The sequence below is a fragment of the Danio rerio genome, chromosome 5 (genome assembly GCF_049306965.1).
Source record: "Danio rerio strain Tuebingen ecotype United States chromosome 5, GRCz12tu, whole genome shotgun sequence".
Classification (NCBI taxonomy): Eukaryota; Metazoa; Chordata; class Actinopteri; order Cypriniformes; family Danionidae; genus Danio; species Danio rerio.
In genome coordinates, this window is record NC_133180.1 from 65,778,670 (window position 1) to 65,804,069 (window position 25,400).

General features: G+C 32.7%; 1 protein-coding gene across 8 annotated transcripts in view; it reads left to right on the plus strand.

Moving 5' to 3' along the window:
• tmem132e (transmembrane protein 132E) overlaps positions 1–25,400 on the plus strand; it is a 1,112,950-nt gene that overhangs the window by 314,742 nt on the left and 772,808 nt on the right. For 2 of the 8 annotated variants that reach the window (XM_073950677.1, XM_073950678.1), the window contains exons 4-5: positions 7,246–7,335; positions 12,305–12,465. The exons of 4 other annotated variants lie outside the window; for them this stretch is intronic. The gene's annotated coding sequence lies outside the window, so the exon portion shown is untranslated. The remainder of the gene's footprint in view (positions 1–7,245; positions 7,336–12,304; positions 12,466–25,400) is intronic. 2 more of the 8 variants (XM_073950680.1, XM_073950681.1) reach the window with 1 other exon arrangement.

Sequence of the window (25,400 nt, forward strand, 5' to 3'; positions counted from 1 at the left end):
TGGATGGGGCGATGGAATAGACAGGCCGAATTACAGAGTGTTAAATGACCTCCACTTCTAAGCGGATGGGGAGAGCTGGATAAAAAGGAGATACAAACAATGAGATTTCAACACATGAATGCTAAAAAGGTCCCTGAGCTCAGACCGTGCACCTCAACATTTGGCGCAGACAGTCAACAAATATGAAAACAAATACTCGCAAGTTGAAGTCAGCTTAAATACAGCTTATAACTTCTTCCATTTAGTAGACGGAATTCTTTGACTTGGCTTAATTTGCATATAAATCTCTCTGAAGAGATCTCTTCTGCCATCCACAACCCTTGAATTAGGTGGCAAAATCTCTGAGCTTTTCATTTGGTTTTCAATCATTTCAATTCTTCTGTCATCGTATTTTCCATCTCTCATTCAAATGGTTATTAAGTATTTGCATTTGAGCTTTTTCAAACACATTATGGAGTATTTCGTCTCTGCGGGAGATTTTTATGTCTATCAACATTCTGCATCTTAAAGGCATAGTTCACCCAAAATTATATATGGCATTTGGTCATTGAATTTGATTAATAATACACCTAAATTAAATTTTTGTTCTCATTTGTAAAGAAATAAGTCACCCAAAACTGAAAATTCTGCCATCATTTATTCATCTTTCACTTGAAATAAACCTGTTTTGAATTGTCTTTCATTTTGTTTTCGGTTTAACACAATAGAAGTTACTTTGAATAATGTTGGAACCCGGTAGCTACTGACTTCCATAGTATTTGTATTATCTATTATGGAAGTCAATGGTTACAGGTTTTTAGCTTTCCTCAAATTATTTTCTTTTGTGTTCAAAATAGTTTGGGACCAATTGAGGGTGAGTAACTAGTGAGTAAAGATCAAACTGCTTAATTCATACAGACCAATTTTATGGTGCCTTTATGAGCTTTTTGGATCTTCTAAATGTTACTTACCGAATTTGGGTAGTGAGAGTGAGCAAATTATGACAGAATTAAAATTTTAGCCTGAATATTCCTAGTGTAAGGCAGTGCGGTGCACAAAGTAACACAGGGTAAAATGTAACAGAGTTTTAAAGTATTTGCTCAGGGTTAACCATGGCATGTTTTCAAGGTTTTCACCACAGTTTCGGCAGACATCTTTCTGCCAATTATTGAAAAAGTATGCCAAAACTTGGATGAGAAGCCAGTTTTGCAAGCCAGTTTTACTAAAACAGTGGGGTTAGTTGTAACAGGGTGTTACAATTAAGCCACACACTGTTGGACACCAATTAAACAAACTAAATAATTTTAGAATTTTGAGTGTAATGTTCAGAACTTTTTACATAAAAATGTTTTTTGATAGAAAAAAAAATAACTTTAATTGCTAATAATGCAAATAAATGCATTGCATAGTATTGGATAATAAAGCGAATAAATCCAAATGTGTTTATTCAGTTGATAAATAAATAAACACACTGCGCTATGTAGAATAAAAAAATAAATTGAGATAAGTAATGAGGAAATTTAAAGTAAACAGAAATTAAATTAACTGTGAAATCTGCCTTTTTAAACACGTGTTACAACTAACCATCTGTCTGTTATAACTTACCTCGCAGTAAATAGTAACATTTTTACTCCTGGCACTTTTGGCAATACTGCACAGAAATCATAGGTCTGGAGATCATACAACCAGTTCTCATTTGTAGGAGAAGCTTGTGTGTTGTTGGTTAAAAAAAATATGGTTTGTCTAACCCCATTACTTTGTTCATTATTTGGCCAAAACCAAAAAGTGTTACTTTGTGCCCCGCTCTCTCCTATTAATGTAATAACTAGTTTATTGGATAAAATATTAATTTCATGGCTTGGAAATCACATTCATTTGACATAAATGGATAATTCAACCAAAAATCTGCTGTTAATTTACTTACCCTCAGGCCATTCAACTTTATTTTCACCAGTGCAATATTAAGGAGGACTTTCAACTGAAACTGTTGTCCTTGATGATTTATATAATGCAATTCAATGAAATACATCTTTATGGAAGTCCAAAAAAACTACTAATTCATGAGTCCTGATGATACAAGAGGTCATACAAAGTTAAATGATCTGTGCAAGAAAGTAAAAATGATTTGTAAGATTAACCATAGATGTGTACAAATTTGGTTCTTTTCCATGTACTGGTTCTTTTAGACAATTTTATTAAAATAATGTTGGTCAAATAATCATTTTATTCTTTATTTTTTATTGACATTTACAATTGTATTTAGCAATTACTCACAAAACACGCCAGTCTGTCAGGAATCACGCTACTGAAAAACACTGCATGTCATGTGACTTAACCAAAGCACATCAAACAAAGCACATCATCTAAGGTCTTCTCCTTCCCACAAAAAAATAAAAATACAAAATAGAACTGTAGTCCTAAAGAAACAGTGGCAGTGAAATTAACAAATATGTTGCCATATGGCATCACAATGCGGTAGAGGGTTAACCAGACACCCAGCCACTAGACAAGGTATTTGAATGTAATCAAGTGACAGAATGTTGTGGGACTACTACTCGAGTATTATTATGGAATATAGATAGCCAAATTTTGGGTTTTTGATTGTTATTTTGTGTTTTTAAATCACTAACGCGGTTATGAATGTATTATAACATATGCTTTTTTGTTGTAAAAATTCGTAATAATGACAAAAAAATACTAATTTGAGCCTCTCCTTACTTCTGTGTGCAGCCATGCTGCCATTGTAGATGATCTATTCTGGGAAGTTTTCTTACTCCTAGGTTTCGAGTGTGGTCCATCGTCTCAAGGAATATTTAGTCCTTACGCCCCATTCACACGGGGCGTCAGCGTCAATGGTTTCCAATCACTTTGAATGGGTGATGTTAGGCGTTGCTGAACTTCATTGTGGAACTGTCGTCGCCGCTTCAGAGGTGTTGCTCGCTGCAGAAGTTGGGACTAGCTCAACTTTTCAAGCGCCGACGGAAGCAACAGCCAATCAGATTGCTGTATGCACATACACCAGTTAGACTGTGGCCTATTGCTGACTAAATTTCATTGGCTGAAGCTGCTATGACGATCGCGTTTGCCTCAACTTCAGACACACCTTAAGTCAAGCGTTGATGCTGAGGCCCCATTGGAATGGGCTCTTACCCTTAGCCCTAATGATAAAAGCATTATCTTTACTTTCTGTACATGAAAAAAAAATTTGAAAACCCATTTAAAAAAAAATCTCTTTATCTTTTACTTCCTTTAAAATGGTGTTATTTATGTTTAATTTAACTCCCCTGTCTTCTTCAAAAAATGAAATTGATCACATGATCAGCACATGACTGAAATAAAAAGTTATGCATATTATATATGTCCACTTACAATATCTTTGCATGTTCTTTATTAAACATGGATTTAAACAAAAAAAGTTTTACATTAAATTATGGTGGCATCAAAATTAATCCATTTCGGGTGCTTAGGTTTTCTTTTGCTAGCAGTTTGACATGTTCTGTACACTTCTTAAGAAATTGTTATCTTGCAGTAGATACAGTACAGGATTGATTCTGCAAAAAAAAATCTATATAGAAAAAAAAAGATGCTAGGGTGATGTGAAACACCAGCAATGTGAGTCTATGTTTGCTTTCTCATGGACAGACAATTATGTTCATAACAGAATGCAAATGGGTTTGCTAATTGTACTCCAGGGCTACATGCAATGCACAGTTTAACAGACTTATTTCAGAGGTAATTGGTGAATCTTACCATACACTGAATTGGGTAATCAGTGGACAATATAGCACCTGAGCCTCGTTTAGTGCCAGTGGCCACTTGTTTTGCAAAACAAAATGGATTGCTAGGTGAGCCTCCAAAGAGCCTAAACCAAAGTAAGGGGAATTTTAACTGTTTTAAAATGCTACTTTTAGAGGAACACTCCATTTTATTCAGAAATAGACTCATTTTACATGTCCCTATATAAACTATTCGCTTGTTAAGTGTGACATCAAACTAAGTGGCTTCCGGGCCCAATCGCAATATCAAACTGTATGGGGAGACTCAACAAATGGTAATAATAAACATTTATGAAGAGATGTAATACTTTCGAAAATCATGATTACAATATATTTGTTTGTCCATGCCTAATATCCGATGGCCAGAAAGTGATTAATTTTTTAGAAATTGTTAAAATATTGCTGTCTGTGATGCAGCAAGTCCAGAGTATATACATCATGATTTTAAATAAAATTCACTTCTATGTGTGATATGGTCATAAATGAGTATTTTCTCAATTTAAATTAATAGTGGCTTGGACCTGGAAGCTGTATTTTATACATTACAACTTATCAAGTGGATATAAAAACAGCTCTTTTACTATTTTTTTTTATTAATTCAGCAAATATCTGGGTTTGGAACACTTTTAGCTTATGCCGAGTTCAGACTGCATGATTTTCAAAGTAGTCGCATTACAGATTTCACTCTGCATGACTATCTGGGCAGCATTCCATCGCTGCTGTGTTCAGACTGTAAGAGGGATGGGGGACAGGGGGTTTCACACTGCATGGCTTTTACAATAGGAAGAATCGCCGACAATTTGGTCTCGGTCCGTAAACTATGTCTTGCAACCAAACACAACCGAGAAGTGACATGGAAACAACGTAAGGTCACGTACAGTAATATATCTTTTGTTATTAACTACATAATGATAAAGAAGCTTTTAGTGGGATAGGAAATTTTACGTATGCTTTGCTCACCTGGGTTTTGAAGGGAATTAGCAGTTTTTCTTAAACTTTTTTTCTTTTTCGGCCTGGTTGGGGTATTGCTCATATGATATGTCAAACAGACATGGGTGCTCCTGACTAATTTCCACAATTTTTTTTTAATTTTATTTCCTGGGTCCAAATAGGCTCAAAAGAAGATACAAGAGGTGCAGCACCTGAAACTACAGATACTGGAAGCCTGTGCTGGCATTTCTCCTGTTGTGTTGCTATCAGTGTGTGAAGAGTTGGAGAAGAGGGTTGCATTGACAATCCAACACAATGGGCAGCACATTGAACACGTTTTATAAGTGGTCAGAAACTTGTAAATAACTCATAAAATAATAAAGTTAAGTTAAAACAAGCACACCATTGTTTTTCTTGTGAAATTCCCAATAAGATTGATGTGTCAAATGACCCTCTTCCTATTAAAAAAACAAAAGTTGGATCCAAGATGGCCGACTTCAAAATGGCCACCAAGGTCACCACCCATGTTGAAAAGTTTGCCCCTCACATATACCAATGTGGCACAAACAGGACGTTAATATCACCAACCATTCCCATTTTATTATGGTGTATCCATGCAAATGGCCCACCCTGTACATTCATCAGAAATGCACTCTTTTTTTCCTTTTGAATTTTTATATCACATTTTTTGATTAAAAGACACATGCATGTCAACCTTAGTTGGTGCTTTGAAAACAAAATATAAGTTTCAAACTACAAAGCTTTAAATATGAGGCAAGCAAGCAACAGCAGCCAACAATTTCATCATCTTTTACATTGATGTTTTGTATTTGTTGTGTAGGTTTTAGCTTTAGAATGGTAAATAAAACCTTTTTTTTTATTACAGTTACCTTCCTTGGTGTAAAACAAGTACCTGACTTGGGAACATTTATGCTGGTACCAGAAGCTTAATGTATGCTGTTTTTAACAAGATAAGACTATATTTTATGTTTTTATTTATTTATTATTTTTTGGGCATACTAATAATACCTGGTGTATTTATTTACAATATACCAGAGGATTTGTACTAGAAAATGTTTCTTTTTCTAATGTTCCTTTCTGACCCGGGGCCAATTACTTGAGTAATGAACCTATAGAAGCCCTAATGCATTAGGCACAAATGTGATTCATATGCAGAAAGAGCGAGTATATTTAAAGTAAGTCGTTACTCTGGCGACGCATGAGCAATTTTCAGTCTGTGACATAAAAAAATAAATCACACAGGTGCGAAAAAAGGTGGGGGAAAAATGACAGTTTCATTACACAAACATCTCATCAGAACATATCAAACCAACCCCAGTCTAAAGAGCTGTCAGGACACCTAAACCTGTCACATCTTTGATTGCATGTTTTTGCTGTTTTTTGTTGTCCTCTTTTTCAAAACAACTGATTTATTGCTATAAAGTGGGTGTTACGTCATTGCTTTGTGATGATTGTGCATCGCAGACTTTTTAAGCATTATGCTGGAGCAATATTTGATATAGGATTGCATTGTGTATGAACAGCTGTAGAAATAGCTCAGGCGGATAATTGATTCATTTTTAAACTCTGTTTATTGAACAACTGATGAACTATAATAAGAATGTCTCACTCTGATATTTAATGTAGTAGTAAACTTTTTTCAAAGCTTATCGAGGGAAGAGTAACTTCAATACCCTTTTTTAAGTGGAATGTACAACAAAAAACTTTTTTTTTTTTCAATCAATTGGTAACACTTTACAATAAGGTTCATTAGTTAATGCATTTACTAACATGAACGAAACATGAACAACACTTGTACAGCATTTATTAGTCATAATTGAACATTTACTAATGCACTATTAACATTCATGTCCACACTTGTTAACATTAGTTAATGCACCATGAGTTAACATGAACTAACAATGAACAACTGTATTTTCATTAACTAACATTTATTAACATGAATAAATACTGTAGTAAATGTATTGTTCATTGTTTGTTCATGTTAGTAAATGCATTACTTAACATTAACTAATGAACCTTATTGTTAAGTAGGATGCTGGTTCGAGTCCTAGCTGGGTCAGCTGGCGTTTCTGTGTGAAATTTGCATGTTCTCCCTGTGTTCGCGTGGGTTTCCTCCGGGTGCTCTGGTTTCCCCCCACAGTCCAAAGACATGCACTATACTGTAGGTGAATTGGATAAACTAAACTGGCCAAAGTGTATGAGTGTTTGCGTGTGTGTGAATAAGCATACATGGGTGTTTCCCAGTACTGGGTTGTGGTTAGAAGGGCATTGCTGCATAAAACATATACTGGAATAGGCGGCGCTTCATTCCACTGTCAACCCCTGATATATAAGGGACTTAGCTGAAGGAAAATGAATGAATGAATGAATGAATGCAAACCAATTGCATATACAATTTTGCTACAACCCAGCAGACACACAACCACACAACCATATTAGGTTAGATTAAGGTAATTCAATGTCTAGCCAGAGTCTGACACATTATTTGCATGTCCAAAAATGACATCAAATGACGTTGATATTTGGTTGATTTTAGGTTGGGTTGAAGAGTGCTCTAAATCCAATGTTGAGCCAACATCTTAAACCACCATGATATCGACGTGAAATGCCGACAGTTTTTTATCAGGTATGGCAACCAAGATCCCATGTCTGATAGATATCCACATCCACACAATGTCAAGCTGTAACATCATTAGACATTGATATTTATGTGTTTTTAGGTTCCGTTGGAAAGTGAATAAAATTAATCTGACATCATGTTGATGTCCTATGCCTGCTGGGAAATTAGACAAAAACTGGGAATATTTATAGTTAAATATAATGAGTATCAAGTAAACATTTTCAAAATAGCTTTCGAAGGAAGTATTTTAGCTCAATGTAGAATTGATTACATATTAATTGATTACATATTACAGGTTTCCATATTACATGCACACACACACACACACACACACACACACACACACACATATATATATATATATATATATATATATATATATATATATATATATATATATATATATATATATATATATATATATATATATATATATACATACATACATATATACATACACACAGTTGAAGTCAGAATTATTAGCCCCCCTTAGATTTTTTTTTCCTTTTTAAATATTTCTCAAATGATGAATAACAAAGCAAGGATCCAAAATACTTGACAACATTCTTCAAATTATTTTTAATGTTCAACAAAGAAAACAATTTATTCAGGTTTAAAAAGACACAAAGGTTGTAAATTATGACTTTTATTAATTTTTTTCGGGGTGAACTCTCCCTTTACTTTATTTAATAATTTTAGTATTAGTTTATTTTTTTATATAATTTATTTATTATATTACAGTCACATATTCTACGTTTCGGAAGTATGAGCTAAATTAAGGTTAACAACTTTGTGACTTGTTGCATTATAGTATATAAGATTATACTTTAAATAAAGCTTACTGTTGTAAAAGGTTAGGCAGTGGACTTGAACACTGGCTGATGATTTACTTGCTCAAAAATAGATATTGGATCATTTTTATGCAAAAAAAAAAAAAAAAAAAGTTATGGATTTCAGCTTTAATGAAACAATCCTCTAAATGAGAAACTAAATCCAAAAGGAACTAAGTCATTGTTCCACTTGTTTCTATTACTGTAAATAACTCATGATTCTTTCAGCTGTGAAGTGAACAGCTTAATATAATGAATGAATGGATTTAAATGAATGAAGATGTATCTAATTATTTGTTAATATCACAACCCTAATATATAATAGTGTTTACATTTATTTACTCCATTATTTCTTTGCAGTGCCAGTTTTTTTCTTCACAGTTGTAATTGTTTTCAAATTGTCGAAACATATCTGAGAAAATGAATGTACTTTTTTTAATTATAATAAAGCATTTGAAACTGAAAGCGTAAAGATAAAGAGTTCGAGGCAACTGTTAATTAATACATTTTACCACCTTCAGAATCTGGTAAACTAATATCATTTAAAAATACATTAAAATTTATGTGAAATCAAAATGTACAATGTTAATTTTGCTAGCGCACATTGTTATTCTTTAGGTGAACAATAGATCTGTACTGGACCAGTTCATGCTAACTTTAAAATACATAATTTAATAGTCTCAAAATATGCTGTTTATAAACAGTTTAGCCAGTAAGCCATTATACATTTTGCATGTCTGATACTGCATGTTAGCTGAACTGTTGGAAGCTTCCAGAAGCCAAATCTACTGCTTTTCTCAGCGTGTACCCTTCAGAGACTTGCTCATCTTGAACTGCATTCTGTGCTTCCTGACAGAAGCAGGTGTAGCATAACAGTCCACATCCAGGGTCGCAGGTCACATAACAATGCCTGCTCCATTCCCTCAGCAGGCCTTGAGGAAGGTGGGTGGTTTAGGATCCAGGCAGGATGGAAATGTATGTGTGTGTTATGTGTTTGTAATGCTATGTGAAGGTGTGTGCATCTGTAACTCAGCAAAAAAATATTTGTTTCTATGGTACTTTTTTTTTCCCCTTTTGTCCTTCAATTATTACTGGAAGCATTGAAAAGGTCAGTCGCTCAGTGCCACTATAACGCACAGTTCGGGCAGATTTTATAGGTTTTATATCTTTCGTGACATCTATTGTCTTCAGCCTGCCACCATCCTGATTCCAAAACGAACCTGTGAAGGATGGAATTCTACTTCCATTCACTACTGTCTATTGTTATGTGCTGGTTTGTCACTCGTTCAGTTGTCAAAGACACAAACTATGTGTTTTACAAATTTCTGAAGGACAAATACAGTTTGTTATTATACAGAATTGTTAGCCCCCATGTTTATTTTTTTCCCCAAGTTCTGTTTAACAGAGATAAGATTTTTTCAACTAATTTCTAAACATACAATTTTGATAAGTAATTTCTACTAATTTGATGAAAGTAAATAATATTTTACTAGATATTTTTCAATACACTTATATTCAGCTTAAAGTGACATTTACCGGCTTAACTAGGTTAATTAGGTTAACTAGGAAGCTTAGAGTAATTAAGCAAGGTATTTTATGACCACAGTTTGTTCTGTAGACAATAATAAATAAGTTAAAAACTGCTTTTATTCTACACGAAAGAAAAAAAGAAAAATTATTATCAGACATGCTGTGGAAAAAAATAATATATATATATATATATATATATATATATATATATATATATATATATATATATATATATATATATATATATATATATATATATATATATATATATGTATATATATATATGTATATATATATATATATATATATATATATATATATATATATATATATATGTATATATATGTATATATATATATATATATATATATATATGTATATATATATATATATATATATATATATATATATATATATATATATATATATATATRTATATATATATATATATATATATATATATATATATATATGTATATATATATATATATATATATATATATATATGTATATATATACATATATATATATATATATATATATATATATATATATATATATATATATATATATATGTATATATATATATATATATATATATATATATATATATATATATGTATATATATATATATATATATATATATACATATATATATATATATATATATATATATATATATATATGTATATATATATATATATATATATATATATATATATATATATATGTATATATATATATATATATATATATATGTATATATATATATATATGTATATATATATATATATATATATGTATATATATATATATATATATATATATATGTATATATATATATATATATATGTATATATATATATATATATATATATATATATATATATATATATATATATATATATATATATATATATATATATATATGTATATATATATATATGTGTGTGTGTGTGTGTGTGTGTGTGTGTGTGTGTGTGTGTGTGTGTGTGTGTATGTACACACAGAAGCACAGCTGTTTTTTAGCATTTGTTTGAATTCCAACATAATGAAATGATTTGGAAAGAACGGTTGGCATGGCTTGCTGCAAACTGCTGGAGACTCAAATAATTCTGATTAGTCTCCTGCACTCTGAGCAAGCGAATCAATTTTTTGTTCTCTGTCAATATTCAGTGCGTTTACCGTGCACAGAGGTAATTAGCTTCTGTGCTAATGCGCTAAACAAAATTTTGAGAACATCTTTAATCTATAAAAAAGGTAGTGATGCGTGTGAGCCATGTGTGAAAGTGATTAGAAAAGGAAAAGTTCAGCAGTGTACTGATAAACCCTAATACTTGAATTATTGTAGTGAGGTGTGAGAGTGAGGTGAAGGTGTTTGGCTGTTTAGGAAGAGAGAGAATCAGTATCATTGTGAACTGTGAGGTCTAAATAAACCATGCCGCTTGGCTTGTCCTTAAGTGTTTTAATGCCATGTGAAGTGTCATATATAGTTAAATGTTCTGAATCATGTGGAAGTATTCTCAAGAATAAGTGGCAGTACAATGACCGTGTAAAACAAATTACTCAACATTTTAAGGCAACTTGATGCAGTTATTATTTGTTGACTAAACTTATTCATTCATTCATTTTCCTTTTTGTTAGTCTCTATTTTTGAGGTTGCCACAGCGGAATGAACCACCAACTATTCCAGCGTATGTTTTACACAGCAGATGCCTTCCAGCCGCAACCCAGTTGGAAACACACATACACACTCATTCATACACACACTCATACAGTACAGACAATTTAGTTTATTTAATTCACTTATCAGTAATGTAGTTTACCGTGCGTACTCGCGGTTTTTACATTTTTGGTGTGTTAATCTAGTTAATAATTTCATTCAGAAGGTCATGATTCGCACTCATTGAATAATTACTTAATATTGCTTTATTTGACATTTTTGAGAGATACAAAACACAGAAGTGTCGTCACAATGCCTTCCTCATCTATTCACTTCACGCTTTTATCCCACAGCAAAACACATTACATCATCAGTTAGATGACTGCTCAATAATTAAAAACAATCTCATTTTCGTTTCAATATACTGTAATTAACCTCGCAAGAAAAAATTCCTTCACCTTTAAAAGCCTTATCTCCATCGTGCAGAAAAACAACATATCAATTATGATCATTCACTTATTCATATCTACACCAATACAATGAAATACCGACAGTCCAAAGCTTTAAAAATACAAAAATACATTTTCATCTCATTATTTGTATCACTGTATACTTAAAATCCATGATTCACAATAATTTAGATAAACCATAATACATTAAAGAAACACAGAAAGGTCCAATTATTAATTTATTCCTGTTAATGTAAGTGATTTTAATTTATGCTTCCAGAATGCTTTTCTTTCTAATAATCTTTGATTCAGATTACCTCCTCTATTTGACTTAAATATTTCCTCAATTCCTGTACATTCTAGTTGTTAAAGTCATGTCCGAACTCAGAAATCAATAAAGTGTCTTGCTACTGCTGAAGTTATGTCTTGTAGTCGTATACTTGATTCATGTTCACTAATTCAAAACTTCAATTCACCTATACCGCATGTCTTTGGACTGCAGGGGAAACCGGAGCACCCGGAGGAAACCCATGTGAACACAGGGAGAACATGTAAACTCAAACACAGAACACAGAAACGCCAACTAGCCCAAGTGGGACTCGAGCCAGCAACCTTCTTGATGTAGTACTTGGGTTTAAAGTTGACTCAACTCAAATAAATCTGGTAAGCAAGTTTCCTTCCAATTTTACGTTGTCAACTTTTTTACCGTGTGAGAAACTTGAGTGACCAAGATTTACTTAGACAAAATCTCATAGCAGCCACTGAAACAGACTTTGCCTTTTTTGTTTAAGTCTTATAGACATAAAAATGAGGAAATATTTTGTGAAATAAGTTTTACACACCTGAATGGATAACAGTTAAGACAATCCAAATCCATGTTGGGTCTGCAGAGTAAGCAGATCAAGGTCAAATATTTCACAGTGGCCATTTTTTCATGTACTGTAATAATAACTAATATTTTTTTAATTAATTAATTTGATTTATTTTATTGAAAGCATAACGAACAAAAAGCCAAAGTAAGAATTTTGCATGTTATATTTGCATATAATAATGTCTGTTTGAATGTAAATCACCTATTAAATATTCAAGCATGTGGTGCTATAATGAACAACCACTAATACAATCTGAATATATTTCAAAAGCACTCTAAAAGTTAAAATAATTATCAATAATGTGCATATTGATTATCACAACAAATTGCATTAATGAATACCGTACGTCTACTTCTACTGGAAGTCCCCATAAAACAATATAATAACATGTAGTGTGTGTTTGGACTAACAAAATGTGCACATGATCTTAGTAAGCAACTTGACAAAACAGTCATTATTTTTGGTACTGAAAAAAAGCATGCATATGACAAGCTAATCACGCACAAAATATATTTTTAAAAAAAGGCACCAAAATGCTGCATTCGAACTTCTTAATAAAACTTTTAGAGAAAAAAAAAAAAAACATACCCCCCACCCCCCTGGGGTGCTGAAATATAATTGGATAAAATGGCAGTTGGTGGAGCAAAAGAAAGATGGACATTGCGAAACAGAATGCACATTTTCAAAGGAGAATAACTTTGTTTTTCAGATTAAATGTTCAGCTAATTTGCATGTTTATTAAACAACTGCAAATATGTTATGGTATTTTTAAGCTTAAGAAGAGTCAAAAACATACATACAGCAAAGCAACTTAAAATTAATTTATTGTTATTACTTTATTATTATTATTATTATTAATAATAATATTTTATTATTATTTTATTATGATTTTTTTTAAATATGTGAAAGTTCGAAAAAGAAAATAGTGGTTTCATCTGGCTATATTCTTGATAAAGAAAAAACATATTTATTGAAATGAATCTAAATGGATTTATAGTGTTTTGAAACCACACTCTTCATATCATCACATTGACAAGTGGTTATTAAAATAAGTCACATTCTTACATATGTAAAGTGAGAATCTCAATTCGAACATATATTTTATTCTATTGTACGCTCTCACTTATTTTTGAATACACAGTGCAGTAATTAGTCTCAATGTTACCCATTGTCTGAATGTCCGTGGGATGTAATTATATTTGCTTACTTTCTCAATAGCAGATGCCATGTTGGTGACTATATTTCTGCCAACATTATAATTTATTTTTCAAATGAAGGTGATGATTCTGCTGTTGTGATGCTTTCTGCAATGGAAAAAAATGGCATTTGATATATCATCTGCTGTCCCTGATTTGTCCAGACAATATAAATGGCTACTCTGTGCAGTGCAGACGCCTGGCAAGCACTGTGGGCATTGTTAATTACAGGGAGTTTTGTCATATATGGTCACAACAAATCATTATTGGCTTATTTTCTCTTTTTTTTTCTGTAATTAAGTGCGTTAGAGAATGTGTTAAATCACGGTGATTAATTCATCCATCAAGGTGTCTTTTGCAATTTTGTTATTCTTTGCATGGAGCTGAGTATCACAAGGGGAAAAAAATCAAAGAAAATAAAAATAAATTAATTAAACAGCTCACACTGTGTGAATTTGCACTCAGCATGATAAGCGCTTTGATGTTGTCACCTGAGGTGTATTCAAAGCCTCCATATTGTTTTTCTGAAGCCGATTTCTTGTTCTGGCCAACGTCGATATCAACAGACACTGACTTTGAGCAAATGAGAAGTTACTGCAAGATTATTGTCATTTGTCTGAACGGGAAAAATAATAGGAAATATAAACCTGACAACCCAACCACATGTTGTTTAAAACCAATTGTGTGTGTGTGGAATAACACAATATGTAATATATCTTTGTGTGATGTTTGCCAACAGAATAACCCAGAATACATGTTATTATTATTTTCTCTCTGCCTGCTAACTCCGATCTTACTTCCTTCACCAATGTTATTTATTTTTATTTAAAAAAAAATCCCAAAATGACAGTGCAGGGCATTTTGACCCTACTTAGGCTCTGAAACAACTGTAGATCTGGATGTAACCTGAAAAAATTTGATTTGTCAAAAATAAAAAAGGTGAGGATGCTGACTTGAATCAACGCCGTAAAATGACATCATTATTGTTCATACCAGTATCTCTGTTGTTTACACCTGTCTAGCTGATTAGCTCAAAGTGAACTGAAGATTAATTTGAATCGTCCTGCAATCATTCAAACAGACAGTTGACTTTAACTATGGTTAACTATTGCTATCAAAAATAAAAACCCATTTATGTTTCAGCAGGGTAACAAGATCAAAGTTTAAGGCATTAGATTAGTAAATATGCACAGATTCGTAAATATTCTTTATACAAGATAAAAATTTATTAACTAATCTAACAGAAACTAACACGAACACACACATTCACACCGGTTGTATTAAGTGTAAAGCTAGAAAAAATAAGAGTTAGAGAGAGTGTAATGATATAAAATCCTCAAATTTTGTAAGACCAAACATTGTAAATCAAAAATCATTAATTTAAGCTTTTTATGATCTCTTTAAGGTTATAATTTACACCAGTTCACTTGTAATATTGAGGCATTACTTGCGTTTCTTATGTGATGTAAAAAGTGCTTGGAGTGGAGTGGAGTCTGTTGTTTCATGTTTAGTGGCATTAAATGGACTCGTTGTGTTGACTTTTGGTTTCACAGTGCACTAAACTTACCTAAACTCTTGGTCTTAGTGCCCAGTTTTTATAAGGATGGTTTTGTACCAACCACAGGAGCTGAGAAAGATTGACCAATGAGAAAGTTAATTTCCAAGGGAAGTTTTATAGTCTTTTGTTGGGAAACTAGGGGATTTGATTCTGGGTGAATGTAGACGCAGAAATGTTCAAAGTTTCTTAAAATGTTAATATATGGCACACATATTAGCATAAAATGTAAACAATCGGTTAATCTCAGAATTAGCCTTGCAGGGACATAAAACATGAACCATCTACAATCTTGTTTAGCCGTGGTACTGTTAAAACTATCCCAGGCTCATTGTGAAAACGCAGTCCCGCGGACATTTCTGGAGACTGCGGAATACGTCCCGGCGGGTACGTACGGCTGCAGTTATTGTTTGTGCGAATCCGCGAGAGACCGCTGTTGTGCGCTTTTTTGCACCTCAGACGCCTCTCGCGAGTGCGGTTCGCGCCCGCGCTGTTCTCGAGTGAACCCAACGGAGGCCGCTGTCCAACTGATCGGATGATTGACTGCGCAACCGGCCAATCGGCTGACCCGCCCTCCTCCTTCCCTGAACCCAACCAATTTTACCGATTGACCCGCCCGCCCGCCCTCTCGCTTCCCTAAACCCGAGCAACAATTTACAAAAACAGCAGAGTGTGAGAGATTGGTGCCAAAGTCATTTAAAGCAAGTCTCTGTGCACTTCGTACTAATTTACTTCTGTAGCCGTACGAAATTGTAATTGCAATATTTATTTGCAATCCAATCATTGTTGTTCTCTAATTTTGATTACTGTGTTTTTCACAATATAAAGGCCTGTTGTTGACACATTTTGATCATCTGGAATAAAACTTTTCTAAATTCTAAACAACTCTAAATGGTCAGTAATCAAATGTTTGCTAATTGTTTTCGATATCTGATCTCCATTTTAATTATTCATTACCATAAACATTTCAATGATAATATAAGTAAAAAATAAATAAATAGGCTAATCGAGTTAAAGTGTTTTTTTGTCCACGATTATATTATTATTTGATCCCGAGCTGTATAGCTTTAAAGACAGCACACACAGACTAAAAGTCAAAAATGTTTTAATGAGTTTTTAAAGCAAGTTTTAATGAGAACATTGCACTTCATAAATTCATCACTTTAACCAGAAGTTTAATCTTTTATGAGAATCTTCAGAAACATTAATTTGGCAGCAGTGTTACAGAGCTCTTCTCTTCTCTTCTCTTCTCTTCTCTTCTCTTCTCTTCTCTTCTCTTCTCTTCTCTTCTCTTCTCTTCTCTTCTCTTCTCTTCTCCATTCAGGTTTATTTGTATAATGCTTTTCACAATAATTGTTTCAAAGCAGCTTTAAAAAAGTGTAAATTATTGCATTACAATAAAATTTAGAAAAGTTAAGATGATTAGTTTACATTGCTGTATTAGTTACTAATAACTTAAACAAATCAACTAGTCATGTTCATGTGGGTTTCCTCCAGGAGCTTAGTTTTACCCCACAGTCCAAAGACATGCGCTGTACAGTACTGTATTGAACTGGATGAAAATTGGTTGTGAATAAGTGCATGTGTGAATGCCAGAGTGTATTGGTGTTTCCTAGTAATGGGTTGTGGCTAAGGGCATTCGCTGCATAAAACATATGCCGTAATATTTGGTGGTTCATTCCGCTGTGGCAACCTATGATAAATAAGGGACTAGGCCAAAGGAAAATTAATATATAAATGATTATCTAACTTATACCTTTTAACAGTTAAAGTTATTAAATATAAACATAGTTAAACTGTAGTTATATAGAATTTAGGGGATGTCCATGTGTACATGTTTAATGAAGTGTATTAAGTGTATGTGTTGTCCAGGAAGTCCTTGAGGGTTGGCATCATCTCTTCCCAGGTCTTGAATTTTATTAATTGTGGTACGCAATCTTTAGAGCCCTTGGAATGGGCATACCCAGGTGGAAAAAGACTTTCTGGCATTGTTGGTTAATACGTTTTACTAAGCCTTTATTGTAAAGGGTTTTATCATTGCATATCAATATAAATGACAAATATATATTTAAAATGTCAACAGTTATATTTTATTGTAGTTTAAGCAATAATGGCAGTATACATAAGCAGGAGAAATCAAATAGCTCGCAACAAGCTATTTAAATTACACATTTTGTTAATAAATTGTTTGTTGGAAATGTTCTTTTTATTGTTGACAGTGTTTTTTTTTTATCCTTTTAAAAGTCTAACATTTGCTAAAATATTATGTAATAAAGGTGATGTAAAAGTATTAATTGTGGAATAAAGGGTAAGTTTTCAGTCAATCAAATTGTATTGTATCGTATCATAACATATCGGATTGTATGCAGGCAGAGTAGCAAATAATGCATTTTAAATAAGTTGAAATTACTTAGAATTGAGTATGTTTATTTTTTTTAATTGAGTTGAATTAAGTTAAAGCCAAAAAACTTAACTTGAAATTGCCAGCTCAGAGTCCTGATCTAAACCAGATTAAAAATCTCAAAAAAAAAATATGGCCAAGCAAAGTATCATACCATATTATAACATATCGTACTGTATGCAAGCAGAAACAAGTAGCAAAAATGGCAGTATAAATAAGCATGAGGATTAAAATTACTTAGAATTACGTATGTTTACAAACAATTCACAATCTTTTGTTGTTAAATGATCTGTTGGCAATGTTTTTTTTTGTATTTTTTCATCCTTTTAAAATTGAGGTTTACATAAAAATTAAATAATAATGGTGATGATTTAAAAGTTTTAATTGTGCAATAAAGGTAAGTTTTCAGTCAATCGATATTTTCTCTTATATTGTAATGTATCTTATCATATCATAACATATATTGTATGCAAGCAGAATAGCAAAAATGGCAGTATAAACACGAAGATCAAAATTACTTAAAATTGAGTATGTTTATTTTAAATTTAATAGTTGAATTCAGTTGACGCCGAAAACATTTATGTAAAAATGGCCAGCCCAGAGTCCTGATGCAAACCTGATTGAAATCTCAATTAACTCAGCATTAAGTTATGGCCAAGCAAAGTATCATATAGTATCATAACATATCGAATTGTATGCAAGCAGAAATGGCAGTATATAAATAACCGGGAGGAATAAAATAACTTAGAACTGAGTATGTTAATTTTAGATTAACAAACGACTTACGATCTTTTGTTGATAAATGGTCTGTTGGAAATGTTTTTTGTAGTTTTGATTTTTTTTATCCTTTTAAAACTTGACATTTGCATAAAAATATGTAATTGTAATAATTTAAAAGTGTTAACTGTGGAATCAAGGAAAGTTTTCAGTCAATCTCCTCTTGAAAAAATGATTAATTGTATTTACAATTTTTTTTTTTTAAGATAACTGGTTGCAAAGAATTTACATAAGCTGGATTTAAACTAACAAATTAAGTTGAACATTACTAAATTTAACGTGTTTGTTAATAGTCAGCTGATATAATTGGTTTGCAACCAGCTACCATGATTTTTTTCATTGGATCGTATTGTATGCAAGCAAGAGCAGAGTAGATTTGTGTTGTATATATTTCAAGCACCATCTCCATATTGCAGTGCTGTGGTGTGAATATTATTGCCTGTGAGGAAGGGATATTGCATCCCTGCTGCCTGGGTGGGAGATCAGGGGATGCCATCAGTGAAATCAGCAGGGTCTCGCTCTCTTTTCTCTCTGTCTATCACTGCCACAGAGCAGTCAGAGCTATTAGATTAGCAGGCATGTACATCTGCAGCAGGGAATAAAGCAGTGTACACTGTCAAACACTAGCACAGCTTGACTGAGTGACACAGACTAAATAACAAGTTTTACATTTTGCGAGGAGAAGAGACTCAACTTTGAAGAACTGTTTTAGGATTCTACTGTGACCATGCGGTGGCAAGTGCAAAAAAAAAAGAGAGAGAGAGAGAGAGAGACAAAAACAATGTAGAAGAAAGCCAAGAAAAATGGTTTAGTTATTCAGTAAAAACTGTCTGGCTGAAATGCTTAAGTATAAAATCTTCTCAACTTTTTTTGCTTTTTTATTTTAGTACATTTGAATAATGCATTTTTTATGTATTTAATATTTTGTTTTGACAATAAAATTATTTGCAACAAATGCAAGTAAAAACTGTTTTTTTTTTGCATTTTTTTCATGCTGGCTTCAACACTAAGGATTTTTTCTAACGGATAAACAACACTCTGTGATATTTCAGCATGCTTTCACTTTCTTTTTCGACATAAAACACACATTTGTCGATAGGTATGACATCCTGCCCTACTCATATTTCTCTCTTCATACATTATAGTCATATATATGGCTATTACACAACCATAATTCACTGTAATATAGCATGGTTTGTAAGTTCGTTGGATCGTTTTGCTTTCTCACTACAATTGTTCAGCTCCAGAGTTTGTTTCAATTGAGCTGAGACCACCTCATTCAGGCGATCTCAGGCCGATCAATGGTGCAGATCTGAGCACGATTGCAGGATTTGCATGTGATAAATGAACTGCACTAACTGGTCAAACAAGACAGCTTTCGAAACAAACATCTAAGTGTGAAAGCAGCCTATTTGCACACACAGTCGCAACCAAACAGTTGCAGCCAAATTAAACTTTAGTGACAAGGCAGCACTGGCCTGATTGTCTGCGAACTCACACACTGGCCCCAGGCAATCGGGCAGTCCTTAATGTCGAGCTTTGAGATGTATGTACTGTATGCATGTAATTAAAAAACTATATTTTGGTTCACTAAAAATATGACAAAAACTGTATTATGAAGTATTATATTTTTTTACACTTGTTTTCTTATTTGAATATATTACACAATTAATTCATATTTAGGGGCGAGGCAGTGGCGCAGTAGGTAGTGCTGTCGTCTCACAGCAAGAAGGTCACTGGTTCGAACCTCGGCTCAGTTGGCCTTTCTGTGTGGAGTTTGCATGTTCTCCCTGCCTTCGCGTGGGTTTCCTTCGGGTGCTCCGGTTTCCCCCACAGTCCAAAGACATGCGGTACAAGTGAATTCGGTAGGCTAAATTGTGCGTAGTGTATGAGTGTGTGTGGGTTGCGGCTGGAAGGACATCCGCTGCGTATAAACTTGCTGGATAAGTTGGCGGTTCATTCTGCTGTGGCGACCCCAGATTAATGAAGGGACTAAGCCGACAAGAAAATTAATTAATTAATTCATATTTAGATTCTCTCCTGTTGATTTAAGGCTTAAATTAAATTAAATATTACGTAATGAGTCGAGTCGATCTAAATGCAGTTTACTAAGAGAATCATAAAGCAAGCAAAGCCTGGGACAAAACAGGGACATACAGGAGCAAGGTCAGCATACAGGTGAATGGTCGGGACAGGAGGCAACAACAAAAACAGTAAAACAAAGCAAAGGTCAAAAACAAGTTAATTAAATCATTTAAATTATAATAAAAAAGTTAATTAAATAATTTAATAACAACACACACACACACACACACACACACACACACACACACACACACACACACACACACACACATATATATATATATATATATATATATATATATATATATATATACATATATATATATATATATATATATATATATATATATATATATATATATATATATATATATATATATATACATATATATATATATATATATATATATATATATATATATATATATATATATATATATATATACATATATATGTGTGTGTGTGTGTGTTATTAAATTATTTAATTAACTTTTTTATTATACAAGTTTTATATTATTTAATGATTGTAATTTAATTTAAGCCTTAAATCAACAGGAGAGAATCTAAATATGAATTCATTCATTCATTAAATTTCTTGTCGGCTTAGTCCCTTTATTAATCCTGGGTCGCCACAGCGGAATGAACCGCCAACTTATCCAGCAAGTTTTTACACAGCGGATGCCCTTCCAGCCGCAACCCATCTCTGGGAAACATCCACACACACATTCATCCACACACACACACATATATATATATGTATAAAATAAAAATAAATATTACAAGTTGCACTTCTTAACAATAAGACTTATGTATGCACTATATGTACATAAATCAATTTAATTCATGCTTATTTATAAAGGGCTATTACAAAGTAGATTGTATCAAAGTAGCTTAACATGGACGTTCTAGTAAATTAAAACTGCATCAGTCCAGTTTTCAGAGTTGAAATCTGCCTATATGGTACCTTATCAGTGTATCATTTACTGAGCTTTAAAATTATCTCCGTTCTTCCTTTTTGTAAAGGAATCTTTTCCATTTTGTATAGACAAAGTTATAGAACCTTTAACACAAAGCACCTCAAACATTTGAGACTGTATTGTGCCCCTTTACAGAGATGAAATATAATAGAATCGTTTTATTCTATCCATTTATCCTTCGTCAATGTAAAGCAACTTCGACACAATCCACATAGTAAAAAGCACCATAGAATTAAAGATGACTTGTGACTCAGTTGTTAGTGCAACTCTCTGTAGTGATGCGAAATACACCAAATGAATGTACTGTATGTGTGTTATCAAGGGTGTATTTCACATCCCTTCTTTGACAACATTGACAACTTGTTATTTCCTCCTGCAATTGCATGACCGATCAGCTATTTCAGTTGCTGACTTTAGAGAAAGAGAGCAGCAGACAATTTCAGCCATTCATCGCTGCTTTTAATGGCCATAGATTTCTCAGCATATTTTTTTTCTTTCGTTCACTTCAAGAGTGGTACAATCAATGCATGTGAGCCGTGGAAAGTCATATGTTTCTCTTTTCTCCAAGGAAAGTAGATGGCTAGCATAATCACACATCTTTCTCTTTAGATAGAGAACGCATTCTAACATTTTCTAAATAAATAGCTTGCTTAGTAGAAATTTTTAATAAATATGTAAATAAGAATCTAGGGAGAGATGTGGTGCTCCTTGAGCAAGAAGGATAGCTCTCAAAAAATTGTCAGCCTTTTTTTCCTCTCTTTTTTTTTTTTTTTTTGCGAGCCAGCATTAAAATAAATTAAAGTAATGGCTCCCTGCAAATGCCAGCTCCATTAGCGGCAAGTTGAAGTGAGAGAGGGGTATGAGCTATGAAAGATTCTTGGAAAGGTGTTTAATGTTTGTCAGTGCTAATGGGCTGCTGGTCATAATAGGGTGGGGCTAATTATCAGACCATTATCACCTTACCTGAATATCAACACAAATTCACTTCCTTGCAGAGGAGAGCAAGGAATAATAGGCCAAAATAATCACAATGTCGCCACTATTACAGTGCTGCTAGGTTCGTGTTAAATGAACACAAGCCAAAATAATCCCCTGACTAGAGGTGTTTGCTGAAAGTAATGCATGCTGAATGTTATGACCGAATGTATTTTAGATGTGAACCGTATGTTTTTAAAACAAACAAGTAACATAAACTGCTGGTAAACACTCTATTATTTGAATGGTACAAACACAAAATTGTAACCCCTTCCAATGGAAATCACGTGTCAACCCATGTTTTTTTGTGGTTCCTGAGCATTTCATTCAATTTAAAGCCTGCAGTCTATGAGAGTGGAAGATTGTCGTCTAATCAAATGCCGGTAGGGCTCAGCATGTTGTAATTTGAAAAAAATAAAAATAAATCATTTCTCTGAAAAGCAGCATGGCATCACTTCACTCCAGACACAGACGTAAGCCACATTTACAATGTTTTTATCTACATTTATTAATATGTTTGCCAATATTTCATAGATTTTATGTAAAAAAAAAAGAGGGATTGCACTTACTATGGTCATTTTTGAGAAAGTGCCTCTGATAATGAGAGAAAGAAGGATGTTAATAGAGTCTTGCAACAAAGTTTTACAGTAATCTCATTCTGCATTCTATCTTCATCAAATTTAAAATATAAACTCGTGAAACACTTAGCTTTCAAGGCATATTTTTCTAGGACATTGCATTAATGTTTTCTTGTGTTTGTATATGAGATAACAAATATTGAACACGATACAATTAATTTTTCTCATTACTTCATAATGCATAACTTTTATATTTCTAACATAAAATTTTCCCTTTTACCACAGTAAAGCCCAAAGTATCTTCTTTCCAATGTTACCTAATTTGTGTTTGTAGCTTACTGGAGTAAGGAACTGTTACTATTTAAAGTTAGGTAGGTGTAAATCCCCCAAAGTGAGTTTTGGCTAACAGGTTAAAGTTTCACATCTTTTGTATTATTGCAAGCTTTAGATCAGGATTTTTAAAAATATGTTTGTCTATTAGGATGGATAGGTTCAAGATCTGTTACTGAAATCAAATCTCCAGTAATGCTGGCTGATTATTGGTATCGATGTACTAATTCGTTGGTAACAAATTACAAATACCCAAACTACTGTATTTGAGTAGTTTGTCTCTGAAATTGTAATTTACTAAGTTATTTTAAAAATGTGTACTTTTACTTCCCCTTGAGTACACTTTTAGTGCAGTATCGGTACTTTTACTCCACTGTTTTCCTTCCTTTTCCGTCTCTACTTTAGTTTTTCCTGTCTATGGGAATTCGAAAAACCAGTCGTGTGGTACTTGTCTAATAAATTTGCACATAGAAAATAAATCATATTATAATGAACTGCCTCAAGACATTACTGATTTATTATTGCAGCAAACTGTTTATGAGCATTAAAAGTGTCCAAGAATATGTCCAAAATCTTTTTCACACATTGACCCAGAGACTGCTTAGATGCATGTCACTGATGAGAAGATGACGGATGTTTACTGTATAATGACCGAAACGGCCTTAAACACCCAGCAGGCACAAGACGTCAACATGACGTCAGATTGACGTTGTATACCAACATCTTAGGGATGTTGCATTTTATTTGGAAATGAAAATCGGGTTGACGTCGTGAATGCAACGTCAGGCTGACATCAAAGTCCAACCTAAAATCAACCAAATATCAATGTCTAATGATGCTACAGCTTGATGTTGTGTGGACGTTACCAATATGACTTCTATCAGATGTTGGATTTTGGTATTTGATGTCAATATGACGTTGGTTTAAGATGTAGGCTCAATGTTGGATTTTGGTCACTTTACATCACAACCTAAAATCAACCAAATATCCACATAATTTGACGTTGTAATTGGACATCACAATAACGTTGTCCTTAGACGATGGCTAGACATTGAATTTTGGTCACCTGTCATCACAACCTAAATCTAACCTAATATTAATGTCTTATTAATGTTATTTAATAACTTTAATTACGTTTACACACATCCACAAATTACATGTAAATGCATTAGCTTTTTACAGCGTAATACTCACTACTCTTGAGTACTTTTGAAAGGTCTACATTTTACTCATAATTATACCAATATTTACAACAGATACTTTTACTCTACTTGCACTTCATTTTTAGGCAAGTTATGGTACTTTTACTTATGTATGATTTTTCAGTACTCTTTCCACCACTGCTCTTATGCAGAATATACAGACCTGCATATACAGACAAAGTTCTTGAGCATATAGCAGATGCAAATATCTCAGATGTGGACATTACAGTATGCGGAGTGATAAGATAAACGAGGTGCAATCTATACAACAAAAACCTCGAAATTGAAGTAAAAAAAAATGTTACAATCTTAATTTTTGTCATTTTGAAAATAAATTTCAAGATTATACCAGCAATCATGTATGTTTTTTTTTTTTCTTTTTTTGTATTTTATGTTGGTATAATGTTCGGGTAGTACAACTGTATTGACCAGTTGTCCATAGAAATGGACAAAAATATATACACTTAAAGGGTGTTGGATTTTTATTATTATAATTTGGCCTCATTTATAGTAGCCTCAGGAACTGTGAAAAAACAATTTAAATTTTTTTTTAGAAACTTAGAACATATTTCAGGAAGATAATTTGATGCAAGCTGGATACTTTTAACCACTGACTTCCATAGTGTTTGTTTTTTCTGCTATGGAAGTCA